The 26,754-nt window shown below is 34.4% G+C and overlaps 2 pseudogenes across 1 annotated transcript; one reads left to right on the top strand and one right to left on the bottom strand.

Annotated features, from left to right (window-relative positions):
* Positions 1-9,748: 9,748 nt before the first annotated feature.
* On the bottom strand, positions 9,749-11,692 carry LOC143587042 (putative inactive receptor kinase At1g27190 pseudogene; annotated as a pseudogene).
* A 5,691-nt stretch (positions 11,693-17,383) lies between these two features.
* Positions 17,384-26,275, top strand: LOC143587035 (paired amphipathic helix protein Sin3-like 2; annotated as a pseudogene). Its single transcript, XR_013144806.1, has 18 exons — positions 17,384-17,480; positions 20,336-20,527; positions 20,619-20,802; positions 20,898-20,996; positions 21,066-21,227; positions 21,502-21,745; positions 21,838-21,974; positions 22,054-22,403; positions 23,155-23,309; positions 23,384-23,511; positions 23,594-23,848; positions 23,928-24,751; positions 24,838-24,938; positions 25,038-25,176; positions 25,244-25,623; positions 25,702-25,801; positions 25,873-26,000; positions 26,083-26,275. The product of XR_013144806.1 is annotated as a paired amphipathic helix protein Sin3-like 2 (transcript).
* The last annotated feature ends 479 nt before the right edge of the window (positions 26,276-26,754 follow it).

Genomic DNA, 26,754 nt, shown 5'->3' with positions numbered 1-26,754 from the left:
GGAGAAGAAGATCAAGACGTGGTTCGTTCATCTCGAAATCCGTGGAAACATCGTCATGGATCAGGTCAGATTCATCTCGTGCTTCGACAATGATGAAAACCTTCGTTATTTACAGGATAATTATGAGTTTGTAAGTGATAAAACTTAATTTTCTCTTATTGAAATGTTATGATCTGCTTAAGGATGAACGTTTATATAATGATGGGATGAACATATGGGTGGGTAGTGTGCAAATATAAAATTTGTAGCATTTAATCATGGCATGTCTTATTAGGAAAATTAAGGAGTTAATGGTCTGCAACAATAAAGTCTCATGTTGCTACGAAAATAGTTAGCTAGCTTGAATCATTAATTCAATGCATTATCACATCACATTTTACATTTTTAACGGGTAATGTTACACATTCTTAATATGGTAAAACACACAAACATATGAGATTTATTGTAAAAATAATTATTAATTATACAAAGTGTAGAAAATAAATCTATATTGATTTCAATATTGTTAGAGCAGCTCCAACTCGTGAAGAGGGATGACCACACGACATGCAGGTTGTGTCCGTTTTGGTGTTCGTCCTTTGCCGTTCAAAGAATGGCTTGGTGTGGGTCCCTCACACATATATAAACAATATATATATTAAGTAATTTTAAAGAGTGTTTATAAGCGGCCATAGAACTTGAGATAAAATGGATGTGTTTGAAAAATAAATGAAAATATGATATAACAACTAATGGGCGGTGTTTATGAACATTTGCTAAAATCTTGAAGTTCAGAGAAACACAGATTTCAGGCAAGATGAAAGCGAGCGTGGCGCAAGTCATACTCTATGTTCAACTTTCAGCACTTCACAAAACATATTTGATCTTCAATTATTTTCATTTTCTTTGTAAATTCATAATCTCTGTGATTCTTCACAAATATAGCTCTCAAACCTAGAATTTCACAAATAATAAAACTAAGTGTCTAATCTTACGAAATTACCAAAGAAAGTTCATAAAACGGGGAAAATTTTTAATAATAAATATGTGTAATTTTAAGCGTATCAACTTTTAAAAGATGATATATTTAAGTCTTGAAAATGCTCAATTTAATACAAAGTTGGTATTGATGAAAGAGAGATTTACACGTTCAAACATTTCAACTTAATTTTTAATTTTAAATATCTTTTGCCTTTGCACACTTAACTTGAATTTAATTCGATAAATTTGTTACTTGCATTTTTAGCCACGTCTTCTTTTTATCTTTTATTGACAAATAAAAAATAAAAGATCCAATTATAATAGAGAGGGCGAGAGGCAGGTAAGCGGGCAACAAGCTACGCCGCTACCCCCTTTTGAATAGCAAAACCAATTCTACTGAAAACAAAATTATCGTTCTTCGGTGTCGTTGAGTTGCTGTACACGACCCGCTGAACTCTTTTCAGAAACGTAGCAGCATCGGGGGCAAGATACCCAAATGTACCGAAAGCAAAATGAACGAAGGTGTGTTGATTCTTAACACATGCCTTCTCATGCTTAGCAATTTTTCCTGTTTTACCACGTCTTAGCCACGTTTTAGCATAGATAATTTTGTTGTCTTTTTTATGCATTTAGACCATGTATATTACATAAATTTGGAAAGTATGTGTTTTGGTAGGAGTAGGATGGAATCTATTTTGGTTTGTTTTTTAGATGTCGGTTGATTAGGTATAACAAATTAACAATGGACGTTGAAAACCATCGATGATGAACATACATTTTGAGGTTAATGGTCTAAGAGTAAGTAATAGTCGGTTCTAGAGGTGGGCAAATAAATCGGTTAATTGAACGGCCCGAAAATTGAACCGAAACCGATTATGCAGAAACCGGTTTGGAACCGATTGAACCCGTAGGTTCGGAACTGGTTCGTGATTTTCTTCTCCAAAACCGGTTCCAAATTGGTTCACCGAACTGAAACCGACCAAAACTGGTCAAAACCCGAATCGAAACCGATTGTTACCTGGCAAAAAACCGGTTTCAACCCAAACCAAAACTGATCATAAACCGGTTTTAACTTTCGTTGACAAAACCGAACAGGTTTCAACCTAAACCAGTTTTGAGTTTTAAACCGGTTTCTGCACCTCTAGTCGGTTCATAAAAAGACTTCCTATGGACCTATGCTTTAAATAAATTCAAAAGAGATAAATGCCATGTCATTGATCCAATTGAACTTTGTGTTTGCTTATTAGAAAAAATCAAGGGTTGGGAGGTTGCCACGTCACCCATGCGATTACAGCCATAGATTGATCAAACACCCAATTATATAAAATAAATCTTAGAATATTATGTTATAAAAATACTAGTTTTAGAGGATATCTCAAATTTTAAGCCCATAGTCAGTTGATTAATTAAAGCCCAACTCATTGATGCTAAGCCCATTTAATGTTAACAATATAACAGGGCAGCTATATTGTATTGGGCTTGAATGAAAATGGATGGCTTAGTTTTTTACTTTGATATTGTGGTTAACTGGTTATATATGTACACACACACACTGATATCATGTAGTCATTTTGAATAAGTGTAGGGTGTTGCTATTAGTTAGAGATGCATATCGTAACCGGTTACCCAAATCAAAATAGGAAGCTGAACCGGATATTAACCGGTATACTAGATACTAGTTATACATAATTGAACTACGATCAATTATAACAGGTTAACTGGAACATGTTACTTTTAATAGGTTAGTAACCGGTTACTAACATTAACTTTGGATTTTAAACAATATAAATGTTTTCAAACTGCTATATAGGTGTTTATAGCCGTTGGAAACCAATTATTGGTTATTTTAACCCTCTTAAGTTAGTTTAGTTAGGTGTTGGATGTTTAGGTTTAATTACATCGCCTCTCAAGCGCTCAATACTCTCAAAAACTCAAAACCGCACATATTGGCCACGTTCAACCCAATTTGAACTTATGAAAATGTGGAAAACATTGTTTTGATACTCGAAATAAGGAGAACCCCGATCTCTTGTCTAGGTTCAACCTATGTCTAACGTCGGACAATACCGAAATGACTCATTCTAAAAATTGTCACGTCTTCCTCAGGACGATGTCCACCTCCATCTCGCATGCTCATTTGGCAAATCATTGCAAGGCGGTGATCAGAGTAAGAAACAAAGGAGATGGCTTCAAAGCCGGAGGGGCCAGAGCTCCAAATTAAAGACGAAACCTATGAGATGACATCGAATTACATGATTATATATCATCAAATAAAATGCATTGTTGTTTTGTTTTACTATGTTTGTTGTTTTGTTTATTTATTTATTTATCTATGTTTGTTTGTTTTTACTTTTTTTTTTATTTTAATAAAGTGAGTATATTTTTATCATTTTAGTATTATTTTTGTATTTTCTTTAAAAGGACAGTAAATAACCGGTGTTGACAGTTTGAACAAAAATCGGTTTGCTTAATAACCGATAGCCCAGAAACCGGTTAACCGGTATGTTACACCTCTACTATTAGTAAAAATATACGTAATAGGATTGAGTTGAGTTTTTGGACCGGGTGTGAAAAGCCTATGTTTAGGGTCATTATCCTTTTTACCAAACAAATATATAAGTCATATTACTTGTAAGAAAGATATATCTTATAATCAACACAATAAACTTCATATAACATGTAGAACACATCAAATTTATTCATAGCGGACTAACGCTTAAACTTATTTTATTTCTTAGATGTCTCTCTCTTTGCACACATTAACCAGTGCACATATTTAAACCACAATAACAATGTTGATGGACACATTGTTGATTAGCGACAGGACATGAACAATATCTTGCACACTGAGCCATGTTTGTACACATCGGAACACTTGTCGGTTTCACTGAATCCTTCGGTGCTGATGAATAGTTTGATACATCAGAAGAACCTATTAATGATCATAAACAAAACAACATAAGTATATATCAATTAATCATGACTATAAAAACGTAATTTCTTTCGGTGTTTTAAGTTTCGATTCTAAGAAGAGTGAATGGTTTCAAACCTGAGGTTGACACAAGGAGCAGGAAGCATATTATGATGAAAGCCTTCGCCATTTACGGGATAATTATGAGTTTGTAAGTAACAAAATTTAATTTTTTCTTATTAAAGTGTTATGATCTGTTTAAGGATGAACGTTTATATAGTGATGGGATGAACATATGGGTGGGTAGTTTGTAAATTTAAAATTTGTAACATTTAATCATGTCATGTGTTATAAGGAAATTAAGGAGTTAATGGTCTGTAACAATAATGTCTCATGTTGCTAAAAAAGGTGGCTAGCTAAGATCTATAGTTTAATGCATTATTATTATTATTATTGTTATTATATATATATATATATATATATATATATTTGAAATGTTGATGCATTATTATATCATATTTTACTTTTTTATTTGGCAATGTTATGCTTTCTTAAAATTATAAAAGACATAAATATACATGAGATTTGCTGTAAATGCTATTTTTATACAAAAGTGTAGAAAATAAATCCAAATTTGATTTCACTAAATCAATAGTGAATGTTGATAAGGTGACACGAGGCTTAGAACATCAACGCGCGAAGATGGATGACACATGACATGTAGATGGCGTCCGTTCGGGCGTTTATCTTTAAGTCTCCGAACCTTAAGTGACAGGGAATGGCTTGGTGTGGGTGTGTGGCCCACTCTATCATACATAAATTTTATAAGTGGGCGTAGAATTTGAAATAAAATGGGTGTGTTTGAAAAATAAGTTAATGTTTAATCCGACATCGTTTGCAAACGTCTAAAGGAGATGCATTGAAGTCTTGAAGATGCTTTAATTAATACGTAGTTGGTATTAAATGGAGTGATAAAAGAGAGATTCATACGTTTAACTTTTAACTTATATCACAAAGAAAGAAAGCAAACTTTCCAGCTTAACTTTTAATTTGAAATATGTTTAACTTAAATTAAGTTTCAGTTAGGGGTTGCAAACGAGTCGAGCTTAACTGTAAATATTGGGCTCGTTTACTATTTAGTAATTAATTTTTTTATGTTTATATATATATATATATAATTTTTAATTATAATTTTATGTATAAAATAATATATATTATTTAGTTTTTTTTAATTATTTTTTCATAACATTATATATATTAATTAATAATTATTAAACATATATTAAAACTTATATAAATGGCATGCTCGTTTAGGCTCGGGAGCTGACTCAAGCTTGATAGTGAAGCTTGGGCTCAGGCTCGAGCTCGGCTCGATCGAGCTTTCTCACGAGCCGATCTCGAATAGCTCACGAATAGCTCGGCTTGTTTGCACCCCTAGTTTCGATAAATTATACTTCTAGAATTACTTGAGGATAAAATAGTGTCCATTATATAGTAGCAACTATTTAGAAGTTAAAAGTGCTTATGGAGAAAATTAAATCATCCTCGTTGGCGTTTTCTATTTAAAAAAATAGCTTCATTATAATTATAACTAAAAATAAATATCTACTCTTGATGCGTACTGTAATGTTGTAATGGGTGTCGTGTTCATTTAGCCATTACTAGTTTGTAATGAGTTTCGAGTATACAAGTACCATCTATCATTACAATATTGGTATATTGCTTAAAGAAACTCACATACATACACATAAAGACGATTACCCCTCTTTATATGTGTCGTGCATTCTATTCATATCCCTTTTAACAAACATTATTTATAGTCCAATTCACCCATAACTAATAGTGATTAGGGATTTATGTTTCTTTAAAATTAAACATTCACCGATAGTATTGTCACATGTTAATTGAGCATCAAGATTCAACACATGTATGATGTAATCTATGGCCATAGAAGTTTAGGGCATGCATACTGGGGTGTTGCACACGTGGCACCTCAGTGACGCTCCAACATAACTACACACATAAGAAAAACTGGGCGTTGCCCTTCTTGTCATCACCGGGAGAATGTCGTCTTCAACCAATCACTATCCCCATATTATTCTTTATTTGTTTGCTTTATAATTTAATTTTTTTTTATTTATATGCGATAGATTAAGCCCAATAAGCCATTACGCACTTTTAAGTGGGGCGTTTTTTTACTAACGTGACAGTGATGTAGCAGACATTTTTCACTTTTTTGACAAACCTCTACGAAAGCCCTTAGAATATGCTTCAGGCGCGTATAATTTGTGGCTTTTTGGCGTCAATTTGCCATGATTCGGTAACTTGTACATTAACATTTTAATTCTTTTACATGTAAACCACAAACCATATTAGGAGATGGACCAAATGTCTTGAATTCTTGATACCATAAAGTAACAATCACTCTTAACATCCAGCCACTTTTCTTAAAAATGTTCCTTTTATAAGCATCAAGATCTAAGAATCCAGGATTCAAGCTTATATCCTGAGTGACATAGTGTTGATCCAATACATAATCAGACAAAAATGTACCAGACCCAGATTTACTTTAATGTTGATCAATGTGTGTGTGTGTGGGGGGGGGGGGGGGGGTTCACTGCACTGTCTTTTTTTTTTGTGTGTCTGATAAAGAGACTTGTGTCTGTTCAGTATGTTTTCTGCAAGGATCATTCAAACTTTGATTCTTGACCTCTTTTCTCTGTGTAATTGCTTTCAAGTTTTGATTTTGTTGCATATTGTTCCTGTTTAGTTTGTAATTGTCTTGTTATGTCTGCAATGTCTGGTTTCTTAACTGTATATTTAACTAAACTGGCACAAAATCCAAAGGGTTGTAACTTAATAAATAATAAGAAGATAACAAGGGTCCCCTTTGATATACTGTTGCATGACAAAGTTCTTTGGTGGGTCCAACCTGAACCTAAAGAAACAACACTTATTATTGAACTTGTGTTATTATTTTATTTTGTTTTGTTTAATATATGCAAAATCAAATCTTTTTTGCAGCATTCCACCTATAAAAAAAGGTGGCACACTCTTACTTCACTAACTAAAAAACTAAGCATAACATACCTTATTATTTCTCTCCTTTGTGACCTTGTATCCCCCTCCCCCCCCCCCCCCCCCCCCCCAACAAAAATATATATATTAGGTGAAGGATTGCATACTTGAATTATCTTGATACAAGATTCTTATAACATCAGCATGGGATTTGAAAGGAGACAAAGTTAAGATTTGAGTAGTGGAAATGAACGGTAGAGCGGTTTTCAGGGCGATTTTCTTAGTGGGATTCTGTTGGTTTTTGTTGTTTGCAACAACGATACACGGACGGAGTGCGGTTTCTTCCACTGCAAGTTTTGGAGAGTTCAAGTCACGAGGGAAAGCGAGACAAGATGGTTCGGTTATCAACTACGTCAGCAAGAGACGAGTCCCAAACGGGCCTGATCCTATCCACAACAGGTATCATAGCATGTTATTTTTTTGTAATATCAATATATCATTTCAAACTTAATTAATCTTGTATTTGTATATGTTTTCAGGAGAACGAGAAATACGAGACAACCTCCGAATCGGGCCTAGAACCGAAAAGGGAATTTGAATTTGATTTGGTATGACAAGTTATGTACATGAAATGTGTTTGAAAGCACATGATTGTTGTGTAGAATTTACATGAAGAAAGAAAGGTTGAAGAAGCAGCTTTTTGAAGGTTTGATAATGATTCATGGTGATAGTCTGATAGAGATGTTTGGTTTTGCATGAATGAAATAGTTATTATGTGTTATTAATTATCAGTCATCTTTCGGATACATATTTTTTGTAGGTGGTATATGTAATTATCAGTCTTTGCTTGCTTTAGCTAGCTTTGAGCTTTAAAAGAGTTGGCTTTATTCCTCTTGTTAAGTGGGTTGTGTTCCCTAAAAAAAGCATTTTCAATCTGTTAAAGCTTCTCTTCTTTCAACAAATGTTTCTTTTTTGAATAGAGAGATGACCAGCTTCTTAAAGTTATGGTCTTCATTCACTATGCTTTAGCTTACATCAACATTATGCTTATGCACATCTAATCTTTCGGGTGCGAGCCGAAAACTAAATTGTAGTTTGAATCATTTGTACGTGTATAATGTTAGTTTTAGTGCATATAATGTTTTATTATAGTTAATAGATATATAGTTGTATATAAGAAGAATTACAACAATTTTACTTGGGGTTATTCTTCGGGTTGTTTTATTAAGTTTCGGGTTTTGTGGTTCTAGGATTTATCGAGTCGGGTTATATAGGGTCAATTTAAATCGGGTTGAAATGCTTTTATGGTCTGCAAAGTGTTGAAAGAAGCTTCAAGGTATAAGTCTATTGCTCTGCATATTTAATTTACCAATCAAACTATCAAGTATCAGCGTTGTTAACGCTACTCTAGAGAAAACGATTAAAAACTATCAAAAGCTAATCGTTATTCATTTAACTAAAATAAAACAAGACCACAAAATTACTAGGTAAATGGGGATTTGATTTTTGAACTACATCAGGTTAATCGGGTCGGGTCTATTCAGGTCGGGTTCGGAATCGGGCTCAGGCGAAAACGACAGCCCTAATTGTACTCTCTATCCTATTCAATCTGTTTGGTTTCTTTCCAGTCTTATCCTTTCTGTTTTTATTATGTGGTTTTTGGAATGTGATTTTGAATGTTACAAGAAACATTATTTTCTATTTCTTAAAGTAAACAAGATTCAAATTTTTAAAGATACCTTTTGTTTCTTTAGGTTGCATGCAGGAGTTGTACAATTACCTTCTCATGTGATTCATCACTTTTGCTTTTTCATTAACATAAAGTACCTCAAGGTTCTAGCTCAATTGTGTTGATCTTCTTTATGCTAAACAATGATTCTAGATCGAGTAACTCGGGAATGTTTATAAAAACAACTATATTCGATAGAATAAGTTCAATTCTAGAGCTAATATTGGTGATAACTGTGTTACAAAAAGCAAATTTTTGTTTGATTCGACCCGTGAATACTCGCATAAGGTAAGTACCTGTAAACGAACACGAACACTTAATCGGACAAATATTTGTGTCCATGTCCATTCGGTTAACAAATGAACATTACGTGTTCGTTCATGTTCGTTCATTTAAAATCTAAACGAACAAACGTAAATGTAAATGAAAACAAACAAGCATAAACGAACATAAATGAATACAAACAAACAAATATAAACATTAAGTCAATGATTCATCCAAAAATGAACATAAATAAACGAACGCTCACAAACATAAATGAAAGAACGAAACATGTGTCCATGTTCGTTCGTTTAATTAAATGAACGAACTTAAACGAACTTCCCGCCACGGTTCATGAACAGTTCACTGAAAGTTCGGTTCGTTCATAGGCAGTGTCTACTAATGACCACATACTTGTTGAGGAAAGAACTTAGAGGTTAAGGAAATCAGTTTATTAAATTATGAAAGTTCACTAAGGGGGAAAGTAGAAAATCTTCTTTTTTTGAAGTTTGTCTTTTTTGTCTTCTTTTGAGGGGTGGCCTTTATCATCAACTTTAGGACTCAAGCACTAGCTAATACACCTTCAGAAGCATGCTGAGGCTGACCTTTATACCCAAAGCCTTACCAGTGGGTGATTGGGTGCTTCACTTTTTCTCAATTTCTATATTTTTTTTATTAAAATAGCATGAAAATAAAAATTGATATATCATATAACCATTAATTTTGAAACTTAAAATGTTTAACAAGTTTATGTACAGAATTTGTAACTCCGTATGATAGATTTGGCGTTTGGGACTTCAAGAAAACAGAACAATTATTTGTTTCACAGAAAACTCTACTTTTGATCAGCTTTCAGATCGTTATAAATCGCGTAAGAAATAAATATGAGACTATACATTTATATTAACAAATATCAAATGTATAACAACAGAGCTAGCATAAATAAGCAGTACACAGATTATTAGATTACAATAAGCATACCTCGGTAAAACAATAAGATAGCACAAGGTTTGACCGTATAGTCAAAGCTTCTTCGCGTGTCATGAACTCCACGGGTCAAACACTATCGACCTCATCATTCAAGTCAAAAAGAAGTGGAAACTCATCATAATGTTGTGAAACACTTGGTTCTCGAGCTATCTTGTTTAGCGCTTCAGAAACCCGATGCATTGACCATCTTGACTTGGGTTGAGAAGTCACACAATTACCAGCAATTTGAAGAACTTGAATAATTTCATCGTCATAGCCTGTGCCATATAGATTCTTATCAATCGCATCCTTGATTCGTCCCGAGGCAGAAAGTTGGCTCACCCAATTTACCAAATTACCCTTAAACCCTTCTTCGGCAGCAGTTGGTTTGAGAAGTTTCTGCCCTGTTACTAATTCCATTAGCACTACACCAAAACCATAAGTATCCCCTTTTGCAGAAGCAATCTCGTCCGGTTGACCAGTAGACGAAGACAACAGTCTAGCCAATCCAAAGTCAACTATCCTTGCATTGTAATCTTCATCTAGAAATATGACATCACAGCTAACATTTTGAAGTAATATCGCCGGGCGACAACCGTGGTGAAGCCAAGCTAGACCTCGTGCAGCAGTAACAGCAATCCTTAACCTAGAAGGCCAATCTAACAAGCTCCCGTTTTTATTCAAAACCGACGATAAAGTTCCATTACACATATACTTATAAACCAAAAGCTTTTCATCTTCCGCGATACAGTAACCCAACAAAGGCGTCAAATTCGGATGCTTAACCTGACCTAACTTGCTCATCTCCACACGAAACTGTCGCTCGTGAAGCTTACAAGTATCAAGCCTCTTAACCGCAAGCGTCGAACCATCCGACAGATCCGCTCTATAAGTCGTTCCGGTCTGCGTCGACACTATAACATTCCCCCTACTAAAATTATTTGTCGCAATCATCAAATCAACAAGCCTAATCTTAACAAGCGGCTTCTGAAACAACGAAACCTGCACAAGCTTATACGCTCTCATCTTATCCGTCCAACTATTACTATCATCATCCCGCTCAACACCGGTTCCTCTCTTCCGATTCTTCGCAGAGCACCACCACCACATCCCGAACCCTAACAGTAACGACGCAACCGCCCCAACCACACCGGCCGCCACAATAATCGTGAGATTCCTCTTACTCAAACCGCCACACGAACCAACCGGCTTACCACACAATCCATCGTTTCCATCGAAATTTTCTGAACCGAATTTAGACAAACTCGACGGAATCGAACCGGATAGATCATTATCCGCAACCGAAAACTTATTCAACCTAAGTAGTTTCGATAACTCAACCGGTATACTCCCGGACAACTTATTACCGGATAAATCTATCGCGTTTAAAAACGAGCAGTTACCGAGACTCGCAGGGATTCCACCGACTAATTCGTTATTCGAGAGATCTAAACTAACTAAATAAGGCAACCAGGTGCATAATTCACTAGGAATGGATCCAGTAATATTATTACCTGACAGATCTAGGTTCTGTAAGCTCTCACAGAACCGTAACTCGGCCGGAATCGAACCGGCGAGTGCGAGGTTACGAAGAGTGAGCGAAATCAACCGGTTCTCTTGATCGTTCCAGCACGTGACACCGGTGAAGGTGCAGATGAAGCCTCTAGTGGTGTTGGTGAAGGTCCACGTGATCTGTGACTGCGGATCGGTTAGTGATTGTTTGACGCCGCGGAGGCACGTGACGTCATCCTCGGCGGCGGCTGACGGCAGCCGTAGCGAGAGGATGAGAGTGGTGAACAGCAGCACGGTGGATTTGAGGTGGATCATGGAGCTAGGGTTTGGTGATTGGAGTGAATATTATTATTATTATTATTATTATTATTATTATTATTATTATTATGTGGTTATGTTATGGCGATGAGGAAGAAGAAGAAGAAGATGAGAAGAAAAGCGTTGACTTTGACTTGCTTGTTTTTTAGCTGGCGGTATTAAGTTGAAGGTGGTTTAATTGGCGGGTTTTTAATTTTTTTTAACCGTGTATGAACTAGAGAATAATTAAAACAAAAAGTTAAACTCGACTAACCCGAACCTTAAATGGGTTAGTTATCAGGTCATTTAATAAAAACTTGAATGTTTATTTTATCATGTTTTCTATATTTGAAGCTTTGATATTTGAAATATTATGTTTGATGGTTAGTTTTGAGACTTTTAAGCACAATAGGGTTGTTCACTAGTCGAGCCAGGGTGTTTTCGATCCGAGCCAGAGTCGATTTTGGCTCGGTTATAAAAATGATCCAAATCAGCTCAGGATGTTTCAAATCAACTTTTTATAGCTAGTTTTAATCGAGCTTTTTGAACAGCCCTAAAGCACTATCATAGATGGAAAAATATGGATATGTAATTTGTTCGTTGTTTTGTATTGTCTTCCCTTGCTAACACGTTAATTTCATTTGTATTTGATCCAAACTCTCTCTCTTTCTATATGTGTGTGTGTGTGTGATTTCTTTTGAGAACCACCTTTAGTAGTTGAGTTTTACGAACTCGAAAGAACTCAACATAACAAATTTAAAAATAAAAATTTTTACATATGTGTAATATACGTAGGTACATGTACGTAGAAATATTACAACATTTTTTACGCACCGAATCAACTTTTACATATGTGTAACGAACGTTTAAATTAGTGTAACCATTGTACATATTTATTCCCTATCCTACTTAATTTTTTAATCAGATTTAATCTCAACCACATAATCTAACCTATTTAATTATATGTGTTGTAAAAAATAAAGTTTTTGAAGTTTTTAAAACTCAACAAGATTCTCAAATTATCCCTATATATATATAATGTTTAAATTTTTATGATATTTATTTAGTGGCATGATGATATTTTGTGAATAACATTTTTTTTCATTTTACATTTAGGCCCGAAAACCAAACAACCAAACCCGAACTAACTCAAACGATACCAACTCGAATTTATATAGGTTGCTTATCGGTTACTTTGTCCTGACCAAAAACTCAAACAACCTAACCCAAAAAACTAACCTGAACTACACCTTAATTGGTGTGACAACATTCTTATAGTGTGTTACATATATGACATTAATCCCATCTTTTATAAACACACCAAGCACTTCAAGATCAAATTATTACATTTTACATAGATATTGTTTTCGCTGTGTTTATAGTTCATTATGTTGGTAACGCATAAGCTTGTTGACAAAAATGCACATATTCCACACATTCGTATTTATTCTTATTTTTATTTTACCAGTATGTTAATCTTTTCGCATACGATATATGTTTCTCCAGTTTTATTTGTTTCTTAATTTATGCGTATATGCATAGTTATACTTATTTATTCAATTAATGAAATTGATAAATGAATGCTCTTTATAAATAAAAGAAACCGATAAAGAAAATATCAACCTTCAAGTGCAAGAGAAAAAGTTAATTATATATATATTAAAAATCAAATAATAGTTATCTCATAATAAACACTATTCATGAAATAGTATAAGAAATAAACAATTAGTTCTTTACACATGCAATGCTTTTTCAATGATAGTTAACTAAATTTCAAATTAGATACCTCTCTGTAGCAAACATTCATTTTCAAGATTAATTTCATTCACTATCAAGTTAATATCGTTTTTATTTTCATAACTAACTTTTAACATGTATTATATTCTCTTATGAATTTTAAAATATTCTTAAATTCTGAATATACAGTTATGGCATGTTTATTGTAGTTTGCGTTTTAGTATGATCATCTATCGTAGTCGGATTCATTCCTTGGTGGCGTATTTGGTGGCGTTGGAGTTGTAGTGGCTTTATCAGTTGTCGTCTATTGTTAACTATTTAAATCGACCGTCCTGGCAACACGGGGTCAAAAACATTGTTATAAATAAATATATAACTCAGCATTGTTGTTATTAGGAAATATAAATTAAATTACGGTTCGTTTATGCAGTTTGACATAACTTACATTTTTATCATTTTTTTATTATGATATAAAGTAACTTATGGTTTCTAGTTTTGTCATGTCAATGTAGATGACTAAGACATCCACCCTATTTATGTATTAAAATCTTTGGAAATGATGAAAATAAACATGTTTTAAGAATCAGAATATGCTCATGATTAATCGGGAGGTCTCAGTGAATGTAGCCTAAAAGCATCCAATGTAGGCCTCTTCACGAAATGATGTGGGATACCATGCATACAAATCGCATGAACATTGTCTTTGTGACAATGATGTGGGATACCATGCATACAAATCGCATGAACATTGTCTTTGGTCACGGGAAGGTTGTCTTTGATATTTCGTAAGCCCTATACGAATACAAAAAAAGACCCTTATATATAATCTATCCACCCAAAGATCGACGATAATTGAGAAAACATTTTTCATACTTTATTTGAAAAAAGGTTAAGCCTATTTAGAGACTCTCACACACAAACAAACACACAACTTTTTATTAGAATTTTTGGCCTTTGCCGATAATGTGCCCTAGACAACCCCCAAGCCTTACATGACCGTAGGACTGGCCCTAGATACACTAATTAAATCAATTCCATCAACATCCGTGCTTAGAAACTTAGACTTGTTAAATGTAGCATACGAAGGTTTAGACAAACATTGTAAATATTGGAGAATAGTTAAATAAAAAAGGCGTTGTGGTTGAAGATTTTATGAAAGACAAAGGGAGAATGAGACAACATTCTAGTGAACATGGCAAGTTAAAGGATATATTTCAAAACTTGTTTGCGTTTGAATCGTAAAATATAACAAGGTGGGAGTTGGACGAAGACTGAATGGAGTTGGAAACATAGACTGAATGACACATGACATAGGCCGAATGACACATGACTTGACTTAAACCAATGTTTTTCACATCTCAATCACATATTAGTGCATGAAGACAAAGTGATGACTATGGTTGGACGAAGACAAATGGAGTCATGGTTCACGGGAGATCATATATGACAACTAAAAGAAAAAAAAATGTGGTGTAAAGATTGTTATGTACACGGTTGGTCGATATGGTCTCATTGAAAGTAAATTGTTCGAATGAAGAGTGACACTAAACATAATATCCATGGGAGCCGCTTTACATAAGTTAAAGAGTACAAACTAACTTGGCTAGTTATACAATACTCGATAGAATTATAGAGACTGCTAACTATCTGCTCATCAAATGTCCTTCTACTAAAGAAATATGGGTTGAGATGTATAAGCTGTGCAAACTACCATCTGTTAGGTGACATAGTTGAGGACATACTGAAGTTTCCATGGACAACCTTGAACCTTCGGCTCGACGTTATACATGATGATGATGATGGTACAATTTTTTATTATTTTTTTATTTTATTTTTATGGCCATCTTATGGTTCATTTGAAGAGCACACAAAATAAGATTTTTTTTTTGACAACATCCCAACAACTAAAAATAAGGTTTGGAAGAAATCAAGGCAAGCACATATATGGCGAAGAACACGACGAATATACGATTGCTTGAAAGGGGAACTTGATGGATTTTATTATTATAAATTTTTGGTTGCAAGTATGTTCTTTGGTTGCTTCTAGTTTATTCTTAGAAGTTTGAACCCTTTTGTAATGAAACTGTCAACGTTTAAAAAAAATTGTTATATGACGATATCAAATGAAACTTCAGATTTTCTCAAACACGTCATCTTTTTCTAAATTTGAATATAAATACAAATTGTAGCATGTACACTTTTTATTATAACAAGATTCTCCACATGTATATAGAAAATTTATTTTCGAAAATCCCACATAAATAAGCCCTAAATCAATTCACTTATTAAGGCAAGTTTTAAGGAAAAACATAGGCCTTTTATCTCAAAATCATAATTTCACTAAAAAAAACTCATAAAACTAAAAACAATGTAAAAAAAAAAAGAAAAAAAAAACTCAAAAAATACACATTATCCTCATCTCATTTTTTTTATCGACCAACAACCAGAGAATTGTCTAAGTACTCCGTATAAAGTGACCTAATGGCAAAAGGTCACCACCAACTAGTCTAACAAAGCCTATAAGCGTCTTTAAGTTATCTCCAGTTCCAAGGGAAATTCACCCGCCCAAAGACCTACTGGTGGTAAAACTAGGATGCCTTAGGATCAAACCGAAGATCACAAAAATCTCGGTCTTCATTCATTAAACCACTCATATCCTTCCAAAACAATGTTGCATGTGGAGATCAAATCGAACATAAGTCTCTATTAAAAGAACCCATGATTCCTACCACTTCATCATCTTAAAAAAAAAAAAACTTTCTTAAAAAGTCAAAATCACAATTTCACATTCCATAAAACTAAAAAAAATGTATAAAACTGCGTGTGAATCCATCCGATCATATTGCGCCGCTAACTGGACCAAACCCTTCAACCTTTGTCGGTCACCCACCGGTGAATTCATCCCGTTGTTCACGCGCGCTGAATTCATTCATTCGCGAGCCAACCCATCAATTTTCTTCCTTTAGCCCAAGCGAGCACGCTCGCCCCGGGCCGCGGCGCCAGCTTGCGACGAGTGATGAAGCGAATGTGTTGTGGTGTTCGTGGCCGACGTAGTTCGCGCCTAAGGGTGCAAACAAGCTGAGCTGTTCGCGAGCTACTCGAGATCGGCTCGTTAAAAAGCTTGATCGAGCCGAGCTTAGTCGAGCCCGATCCTGAACCTAAAAGCAAGCTCATTTAATAAACGAGTCTGAGCTCGAGCTTCACTTATCGAGCTTGAGCCGGCTCGCAGCCTAAACGAGCCTCTCATTTATATAATTTTTTAAAATATATATTTAATAATTATTAATTAATATATATATATATATATATATATATATAATGTTATGAAAAAATAAATAAAAATAACTAAATAATATATATTATTTTATACATAAAATTATAATAGAAAAAAAAATATAAAAATACTTATAATTATATAAAAATTAATTAACAAATAGTAAACGAGCCGAGCCCGAGTCAAGCTCGAGCTTGAAATTTTACTCACGAGCCGAGCTCGAGCTTTGAAAATAGAGCTCGAAACGAGCTGAACTCGAGCTATGTATAAGTTAAACGAGCCAAGCTCGAGCCTAGTTAAGCTCGAGCTTGACTCGGCTCGTTTGCACCACTACGAGTCACGCCACATGCTGAAGCCGGTCGCTCGCTTGCCACAAAAGCATAGTATAACGAAAACCTATACAAATAAACGAAAAGCGAATAACACGATAAATACCACAACTCTTACAACAACAATAATAATAATATATAAACGTCGTCACACGCACAATACACAAATAATAATATTTCTTCACCTCTTCCTAATTCCAATATCCTCTGCTGCTAATTGTTGAAGCCAACGCGATTATTCAACTCATTATTATTATTACATCTCGTTTTATGCTCCGATCTGCCCTAATTCCATCCAATTAAGGCTCACTACACAGGTTACTCTTCTAATTCCATCACGATTCGTTAACGTCACATTCCAATTTCATTCACGCTTGTTTTTAACGAATTAGGGTTTGATATTGCAGATATGAAGCGATTACGAGACGATGCGATGAGCAACTCGCAAATCAAGCGGCCGTTTGGCTCGTCGCGTGGAGAATCGTATGCTACTGTTTAATTGCTGTTGTTTGGTTGATTGTGTGTTGTTGTGTGCATGTGTTTGATGAATTTGAATCTGATTGTGAGGTTATGGGATTAGATTTGAATTAGGTGGATTAATAATTTAATATGTAATAGTTACATGATTAGGGTTAACTGATGTTTGAAATTGCATCTAACTGGAACTGTGATTTGACTTTTTTGATTTTGACCTAATTTGAATCACATCTAGCTGTATATTGTGGTGGTAGCTGATAAATAGATGTAATTTATGGCTCATGCATAATGTTATTCATTAGTTTTGGTTTAGGTGGATTTATTTGTAATAGTTACATGATCAGGGTTAGTTGATGTTTGAGATTACATCTAGCTGGAACTGTGATCTATTTATCAGCTATCATCAGAATGTATTTAGCTATATGTTCTGATGATAGCTGATAAATAGATGCACTTTATGTCTTATGCATACATATTATTCAATGGATTTGATTTAGGTGGGTTACTTGCTAATATTGCATGATTAGGGTTAATTGCTGTTTGAATCACATCTAGCAGGAACTATGATAACCAGGTTTATATGTTTAGCTATATATTTTGATGATAGCTCATTGGACTTGAATTAGGTGGATTTACTTGCTGATATTACATGATTAGGGTTAATTGCTGTTTGAATCACATCTAGCAGGAACTATGATAACCAGGTTTATATGTTTAGCTATATATTTTGATGATAGCTGATAGATAGATGCACTTTATGTCTTGTGCATGAATATTATTCATTAGAGTTAGATTCAGAATGAGCCATTGTGCATCACACGCTATGACTTTTAGGGTTTTAAGTTTTTAGGGATTTTATTTATTACCAATTTACACTTTAAATGCACATCCAGATCTCTGAAATTAGTTATGAGAATAGGTCTGCATGTGCAGCTTCTATCTTACCTTGCTTATTTGATGCTTAATTTGTTCAATTATGTTGTTTGATTGTGTATCGTGTGTTTACGTGTGTGGTGATTTGACTTGTTTTCATTTTCACTTAATTTGTATGTTTAGCTGTATATTTTGATGATAGCTGATAAATAGAAGTGCTTATGGATTATGCATAAGTATTATTCATTAGATTCAGAAGGAGCCATTGTGCATCACACAATACTCTGTAGGGTTTTAAGCTTTTAGGGATTTTGTTTATTACCAATATCTACACTTTAAATGCACATTTAGATCTTAAAAGTTAGTTATGAGAACAGGTTTGCATGTGCAGCTTCTATCTTACTTTGCTTATTTGATAATTTTGCTCAATTTTGTTTTTTGATTGCGTGCTTTGTGTTTATGTGTGTGGTGATTTGAGGTGTGGCTTGATGGTTCTGGTTTGTTCAGTTGTTTATGTAAATTTGCAGTTTTTGTTTAATCGGATGTGAATTTGAATCTGATTGTGGTTTTAAGCAATTAGATATGGGTTAGGTGGATTTACCTGCAAAAGTTACATGATTAGGGTTAATTGATGTTTGAAATTGCATCTAACTGGAAGTATGATTTGACTATTTTTCATTTTGATCTAATTTATATGTTTAGCTTTATGTTTTGATGGTAGCTGATAAATAGATGTTCTTTATGCATCACACACTACCTTCATAGTGTTTCTTTTTAATGACTTTTTTGGGTTTTAAGCTTTTATGGATTTTGTTTATTAGTAATTACACTTTAAGTGCACGTCTAGCTCTTAGAAGTTGGTTATGAGAAACAGGTTTGCTTCCATCTTACTTTTCTTATTTGATACTTAATTCGTTCAATTTACAGTTTTTGTTTAATTGGATGTGAATTTGAATCTGATTATGGTTTAGGTGGATTTATTTGTGATAGTTATGTGATTAGGGTTATTTGATGTTTGAAATTGCATCTAGCTAGTAGGAACTGTGATTTGACTCTTTTTTTGACGTAATTTGTTTGTTTAGTTGTATATTTTGATGATAGCTAATAAATAGATGCACTTTATGTCTTGTGCATAATATTATTCGTTAGATTTGGTTTAGGTAGATCTAGCTGCAAAAGTTACATGATTACGGTTAATTGCTGTTTGATATTACATCTAGCAGGAACTGTGATTTGACTTTTAAATTTTGACCTAATTTGTATGTTTAGCTGTATATTGTGATGGTAGCTGATAAATAGATGTAATTTATGGCTTATGCATAATATTATTTATTAGATTAAGGAGCCATTGTGCATCACACAGTACCTTCATAGTGTTTCTTTTTGCAGGCTTTTTAGGGTTTTAAGCTTTTAGGGATTTTGTTTGTTACCAGTATACACTTTAAATGCACAACCAGATCTCTGAAATAGTTACTTTGCTTATTTGATACTTAATTCGTTCAATTTTGTAAAATTTAATTGTGTGTTATGTTTTATGTGTTTGGTGATTTGAGGTTTGGTTTGATGGTTCTTTGTTTAATTGTTCATGTAAATTTGCAGTTTCTGTTTAATTGTATGTGAATTTGAATCTGATTGTGGTTTTAAGCGATTAGATTTGGTTTAGGTGGATTTAACTGCAAAAGTTTCATGATTAGGGTTAATTGCTGTTTGAAATTACATCTAGTATGATTTGACTTTTTTTGGACTTAGGTGATAAATAGATGTCTTTTATGCATAAAGTTTTTCATTAGATTCAGAAAGGACTCATTGTGCATCACATTATACTCTCATGCTGTTTCTTTTTTAATGACCTTTTAGGGTTTTAAGGTTTTAGGGATTTTGTTTATTACACATCTAGATCTTAGAAGTTAGTTATGAGAACAGGTTTGCATGTGCAGCTTCCATCTTGTTTCGCTTAGTTAATATTTAACCTCTCCCACTTCTTGAAGGTATGGCAAGCCACAAGTCAATGGAGGTGGTGAAGCATCGGGAAGGATTGGCGGTGGTGGTGCTAGTAGCGCTCAGAGACTTACTACCAGTGATGCTTTAACATACTTAAAGGAAGTTAAGGACATGTTTCAAGACCAAAGAGAAAAGTATTACATGTTTCTTGATGTTATGAAAGACTTTAAATCTCAAAGGTACATATATTTTTTGGTCAAAGGGTCAACATTTGTTAGGTTTTTAATGTTCTTTACATTAATGACACTCATTTGACAATTAACAATGCAGAATTGATACTACTGGGGTGATAGCAAGGGTGAAAGAGTTGTTTAAAGGGCATAATAATCTAATTTTTGGGTTTAACACTTTCTTGCCCAAAGGTTATGAGATCACTGTTATTGAGGACGATGAGCCTCCACAAAAAAAGACTGTAGAGTTTGAAGAAGCTATAAGCTATGTAAACAAAATAAAGGTGAAACTCACGTTCTAATTCATTAAATATGAAAGTAAATAATTTTTCTTATATGCACTTAATTTTATTGTACCTTTGCCTTTCTCTCGTTGCAGAAACGTTTTCAAAATGATGATCGCATTTACAAAGCATTTTTGGACATCTTGAATATGTATAGAAAAGAACACAAGGGTATCAATGATGTCTACCAAGAGGTGATATATTGTATGACGTGCAGTTTTCATATATTTATGATTTTATCTTACATATTTGTATCCATACAGGTTGCTACACTTTTTGATGATCATCCGGATCTTCTTGATGAGTTTACCAGATTTTTGCCAGATGCCTCTGCTGCTGCATCTGCACATCATGCTTCATTTCTTAGGCAATCGCATAACCGTTATGATGAAAGAAGCTCGGCTATGGCCCCACTCAGACATAAGGTAGTTAGCTTATTGTATGTCCACTTTTAAACTTTGTGCAAACTTTACAAAAAAATTGAAACCGACTTTCAAACCCTTTGATAAAAGAAACTCAGTTTTTGAAAATTTGGTCAACATGTTGATGGGTGACCACCTTGACTTATTTTCTCGTGTGGCGGCTGAAACTGCTTACCTTATATGATCACACTAATACATACTTAATGAAAGTTTGAGCCCTCATGTGCGTACAAATGAAGTATTTTATATAAGGGACTAAATATTTATATGCTATTAGCAACGAGGGCGGAGAGATAGGATAATTCATCCACACAGAGAGCGGGACCCGAGTGTTGAAATGGATGATGATAAAACCATGATAAAGAGGAAAAAGGAAAGCAGGGATAGAAGAACTCGTGATCAAGATTATAAAGATTCTGGCATTGATCACCGTTTCGAAAAACGTAAATCAGCACGAAAAGTTGAAGATTTTGGAGTGAATTCGGGTTTGGCCCCATATGATGATAAAAATGCATTAAAAAGTGAGTACATATTTTTCGTAAGTTCTTCATTTAGAAAAAGAATTAACTTAAGACTTCTTGACTTATGGTATTTGACTATTTGTTAATTATAGGTTTGTACTGCCAAGAATTTACGTTCTGTGAAAAAGTGAAAGATAGATTACGTAATCCAGATGATTACCAAGCATTTTTGAAGTGTCTACACATATATAGCACAGAAATAATTACAAGAAGAGAATTACAAAGCTTGGTATATATTTTTAATTTTAACTACTTTTAGTTTTATGAATTTTATTTTGCGTTATTAAACCTATTTTTTTTTGTTTCAGGTCTCGGATTTACTTGGAAAGCACCCGGATCTTATGGAAGGATTTAGTTCATTTTTGGAGCGCTGTGAAAATATAGATGGATTCCTTGCTGGTGTTATGGACAAAAGTATGTTTTGTTTCTTGTATATTTTGTTATTTTATATTCAATTTGCAAGTTATTATTCTGCGTTGCGGAAGCTATATGGAATGAAGGGAATGCATCAAAGTCAACTAAAACAGAGGAAAAAGAGAGAATTGATGCTGCTAAAGAGGACATGTACAAAGAGAAATATTGGGGAAAATCTATACAAGAGCTTGATCTTTCTAACTGTCAGCAGTGCACGCCTAGTTACAGGCTTCTTCCTGATGATGTGAGTCTCTTAACAAAGTCAATATGCTTGTAAACGAACCAAACAGATGCAAATGGCTCATGTTCGTGCTCTTTCATTAAGCATTAACCCAACAAACAACTGGACACGAACAATTAAATGGACATGGTTTTCTTGTCTGTGTTAGTACGTTAACACTTAACAGTATAAACGAACGAACATAATCGAACACAGCTGAACGAACATAGTTGAGCTAAAACTAGTGAAAGTAGTGTGCAAGACAGGGTATTGGGCCTAAACAGTTATTAAAACTAGACAGTTGTAGGGCCATAATATTTTAAATGAATATGTTAACGAACGGAAACTAACAAACTTAAATAAACGTAAACTAATGAACATACATAAACGTGAACAAACAAACATAATCGGATTTAAATGAACGAACGTATACGAATGTCCACAAACATAAATGAACAAACAAGACATATGTTCATGTTCATTCGTGTAACTAAATGAACAAAATTTTTTGTTCATGTTCTCCAGCTGAATGGTTCACAAACTGTTCACCGAAGGTTCAGTTTGTTTTCAGGCCTAAAAGTTGACACAGCCTAAGTTGACCCGGAAACATTCTCTTTGTTTCTTTAAAGTTTTTAAATACTATCATTGTATTAAATATGATTAGGAGGCTGTTTGCATTAAAAATACAGTTAAGACGGTTATCAAGTATCAACCTTTTTCACCCGTCTGGCGGTTTTGACCTTGTTTGACCCGTGTGTTATTTGGTGTTGTGCAGTATCCAATTCCATCAGTAAGCCAGAAATCGGAGCTTGGTGCTCAAGTACTTAATGATGTGTGGGTGTCTGTAACTTCTGGCAGTGAGGACTATTCTTTTAAACACATGCGCAGAAACCAATATGAAGAAAGCTTGTTCAGATGTGAAGATGACAGGTCATCTCTCTCTCTAGGGCTAGTAGTATATATCAAAAGTAGTGACTTACATTCTGTTTTAATTATTATTCCAGGTTTGAGCTAGATATGTTGCTGGAATCCATGAGTTCAACTGCTAAACGGGTAGAAGACTTATTAAACAGCATTAACAACAAGTCAGTTAGTACCGAGGTTCCTATCCGTATTGAAGACCATTTCACAGGTAATTATTAATTAGCCAACTTGTATGTACTCTACTGAATAAACGGTTTGTATTTTCTAAATATTTATATGGTTATATGTAGCTCTTGATTTGCGGTGCATTGAACGTTTATATGGTGATCACGGTCTCGATGTTATGGATGTATTAAGAAGAAACCCTTCTCTCGCATTGCCTGTTATTTTGACCCGTTTGAAACAAAAACAAGACGACTGGACAAAATGTCGGTCAGATTTTAACAAAGTTTGGGCTGAAATATATGCAAAGAATCATTACAAGTCACTTGACCATCGTAGCTTTTATTTCAAACAACAAGATTCCAAGAATCTCAGCACCAAATGTAAGTCAAATGTTTTTTTGTTATAACACAATTTTTATGAAATTTTCATTTTTTATTTTTTTTTTGTTTTTATTAACAGCATTGGTGGCGGAAATAAAAGATATAAAGGAAAAAAGCCAAAAAGACAAAGATTTGCTACTGAGTGTTGCTGCAGGAAGTAGACATTATATTATGCCGAATTATGAATTTGAATTCACTGACAATGATATTCACCAAGACATGTTAAAACTTGTTAAATATTCATGTGATGAAGTGTGCACCTCCAAGGAACAACTGAACAAGGTTTTAAGGCTATGGACAACATTCTTGGAGCCAATGTTGTTTGTTCCATCTTCTCCCAATTCAGATAGCACGAAAGATGCTGAGGTGTCGACATCTGGACAGGTGGCTTGCAATGGGGATCAAACCGGTTTGCCAGATCAAGTAGATTCAAGCAAGAACGGTTTGGTCAATGGAGATACGTTGACCAAGGAAGATGGCATTAAAATGTCTATTTCGCCCTCAGAAATTGAGAAAGAAGAAGGCGAGTTATCACCAAATAATGATTCTGATGAAGTTAATATTACTGCTACTAAGCATAGTGGAGATGCTGATGACGAGGACAGTGTGAATGTGTCTGTGGGTGCTGACGTGTCAGGCAGTGAGTCAGCAGCTGAAGAAGGTGGGGACCATGATGACGTTGATGGCAAAGCAGAAAGTGAAGGGGAGGCTGAAGGGTTAGATGATGCAAGTTTTGCTGGCGGTTATTTGACATCTTTGCAGCCATCTGAGCGGTTTTTGGTGTCGGCAAAACCATTGATGAAACGGGTGATAATTGATTCTTCGTTACCAAGTACTGAAAGAAAAGACTGTAATGTGTTCTATGGAAATGATAACTTTTATCTCCTTTTGAGGCTTCATCAAGTAAGCATACGATCCTTCATATGCTATTTTTTGTATTTATATTAGTTAATATAAGTCATTAACGATTAGTGTTTTATTTTTTTCAGGTGTTATATGACAGGCTATTGTCAGCTAAACTAAATTCAACATCTGCTGAAACGAAGTGGAAAACTTCAAAAGAGGCTTCTCCTGCTGACCTGTACTCCAGGTGGGCCCAGTTAGAATATGTTATTCTTTTAGCCAGAATTTGACAGTTTGGTTTATACTTTTTTTAATGTTTGATATGCTATACTTGTGTTATGTACAGGTTTATAAGTGCTCTTTACAATTTACTTGATGGATCTGCTGATAATGCAAAATTTGAAGACGACTGTCGAGCCATTTTGGGAAATCAGTCTTACTTGTTATTTACACTGGACAAATTGATTTATAAGCTTGTTAAACAGGTATATTTGCTCTTAAAATAAATTATGTTTCTAAAATCTAAATTCTAATTACTCTCTTCTGGATCAGCTTCAAATTGTTGTGGGTGATGAAATGGACTACAAACTTCTTCAATTATACGAGTATGAAAAATCTAGAAAACAAGAGAAGTTTGTCGACTCTGTATACTACGAAAATGTACACGTGCTTCTTCATGATGAGAATATTTACAGATTTCAATGCGTAAGTTTTTCTTTTCCTTTTGTTTTACATATTGAGACAAACAATTAAATATTTTTGTTTTTTTTGTAGTCTGGTCCATCTCGGTTGACCATCCAGCTGATGGATGATGAGAATGAAAAACAGGAAGTGGTTGCCGTCACTGTGGATCCTAATTTTGCAGGTTACCTTGATAATGAGTATCTCTCGGTATCAACCGGAAATAAGCAATCTGGCATTTTGATGCAGAGGTATTTAATATTATTTTTAGTGATTTTCACTATTTTAAAAATAGATTATTGACATGTTAATTTTTAATGTTTGTGCAGGAATAAACTACACTTTTCGGACTTAGATGAATCTAGTGTCATGGAAGGTGCTCGTATGGTCAACGGGTTGGAATATAAGATGTCTTGTAGCTCCTCAAAGGTACATATTAATTTAATAGTTTATTTTTATAATAATTTGAATATTTTTTATAATAAAACTCATATATGCAGATATCATATGTTCTCGGTACAGAAGATTATTTCTTCCGTGCAAGAAGAAAAAGGAGAAAGCAATCAGGAACCCATAATAAGGCAAAAATAGAACGATTTCACCGATTCTTATCAGCATAAACCTGAAGGTACCGATGGAATATTATTGGATTGTTTTTTGTTAAATTATAAATAATTAAACGGAACATTATTTTGGGTCTTGTTTTGTAGAATTCGATCTAGACCGCTACCTAACTCATGGTGTCTTGCTGGTTAACTTGGACGAGAAAGGCCGAAATTTATATAGAGAATGAATGGACGTTAGATGTGTAAATAGAGATTTAATTGTGTAAAATGTTGTTTTGCAACACAAAGTTGGAGGTGTTTGTAACATTACAATCTCAAATAGAAGGATGTTATTTACTATTTAGAGTTTATTATTCATGGCGCGTGTGGTCCCCTAAACCCGCGGTTCTGTCTCACGAAATTTCATTCGCATGGTTACTTATTCAGACCATCTGATGGTGAAATCCTGCTCACGCTCGCTGGTGGTAGAGGTGGACAACAAAACCGGTTCCTGGAACCGGTTCGGTGGAACCGAACCGGTTCGTACCCGTTTTTCGTATGAACCGGTTCGGTTCCGTTTCAACCCGACGATCCGGGACTGGTTTGACATTTTTGGAGGTGGACCGGGTAGGAACCGGAACCGAACCGGTTCGACCGGAACCGGTTCGGAACCGGTTCTAGCCGTTGGAGTAGTTCTAGCCGTTGGGAAACGGTTTTATGGCCGTTTTTTGACCGTTGGGGTCAAAAATGGCCGTTTTTTGGCTCTCCAAACACCCCACTACTAGTATAAATAGGTATTTGGTGTAATGGGTTCATCACAACACTCAAAACGCAAAC

The sequence above is a fragment of the Bidens hawaiensis genome, unplaced genomic scaffold (genome assembly GCF_021521415.1).
Source record: "Bidens hawaiensis isolate Kalapana, Puna unplaced genomic scaffold, B.hawaiensis_p1.1 tig00035104_1, whole genome shotgun sequence".
Taxonomy (NCBI): domain Eukaryota; kingdom Viridiplantae; phylum Streptophyta; class Magnoliopsida; order Asterales; family Asteraceae; genus Bidens; species Bidens hawaiensis.
Note: the sequence above shows the minus strand (reverse complement) of the source record. Positions and strands in the feature narration are given on the sequence as shown.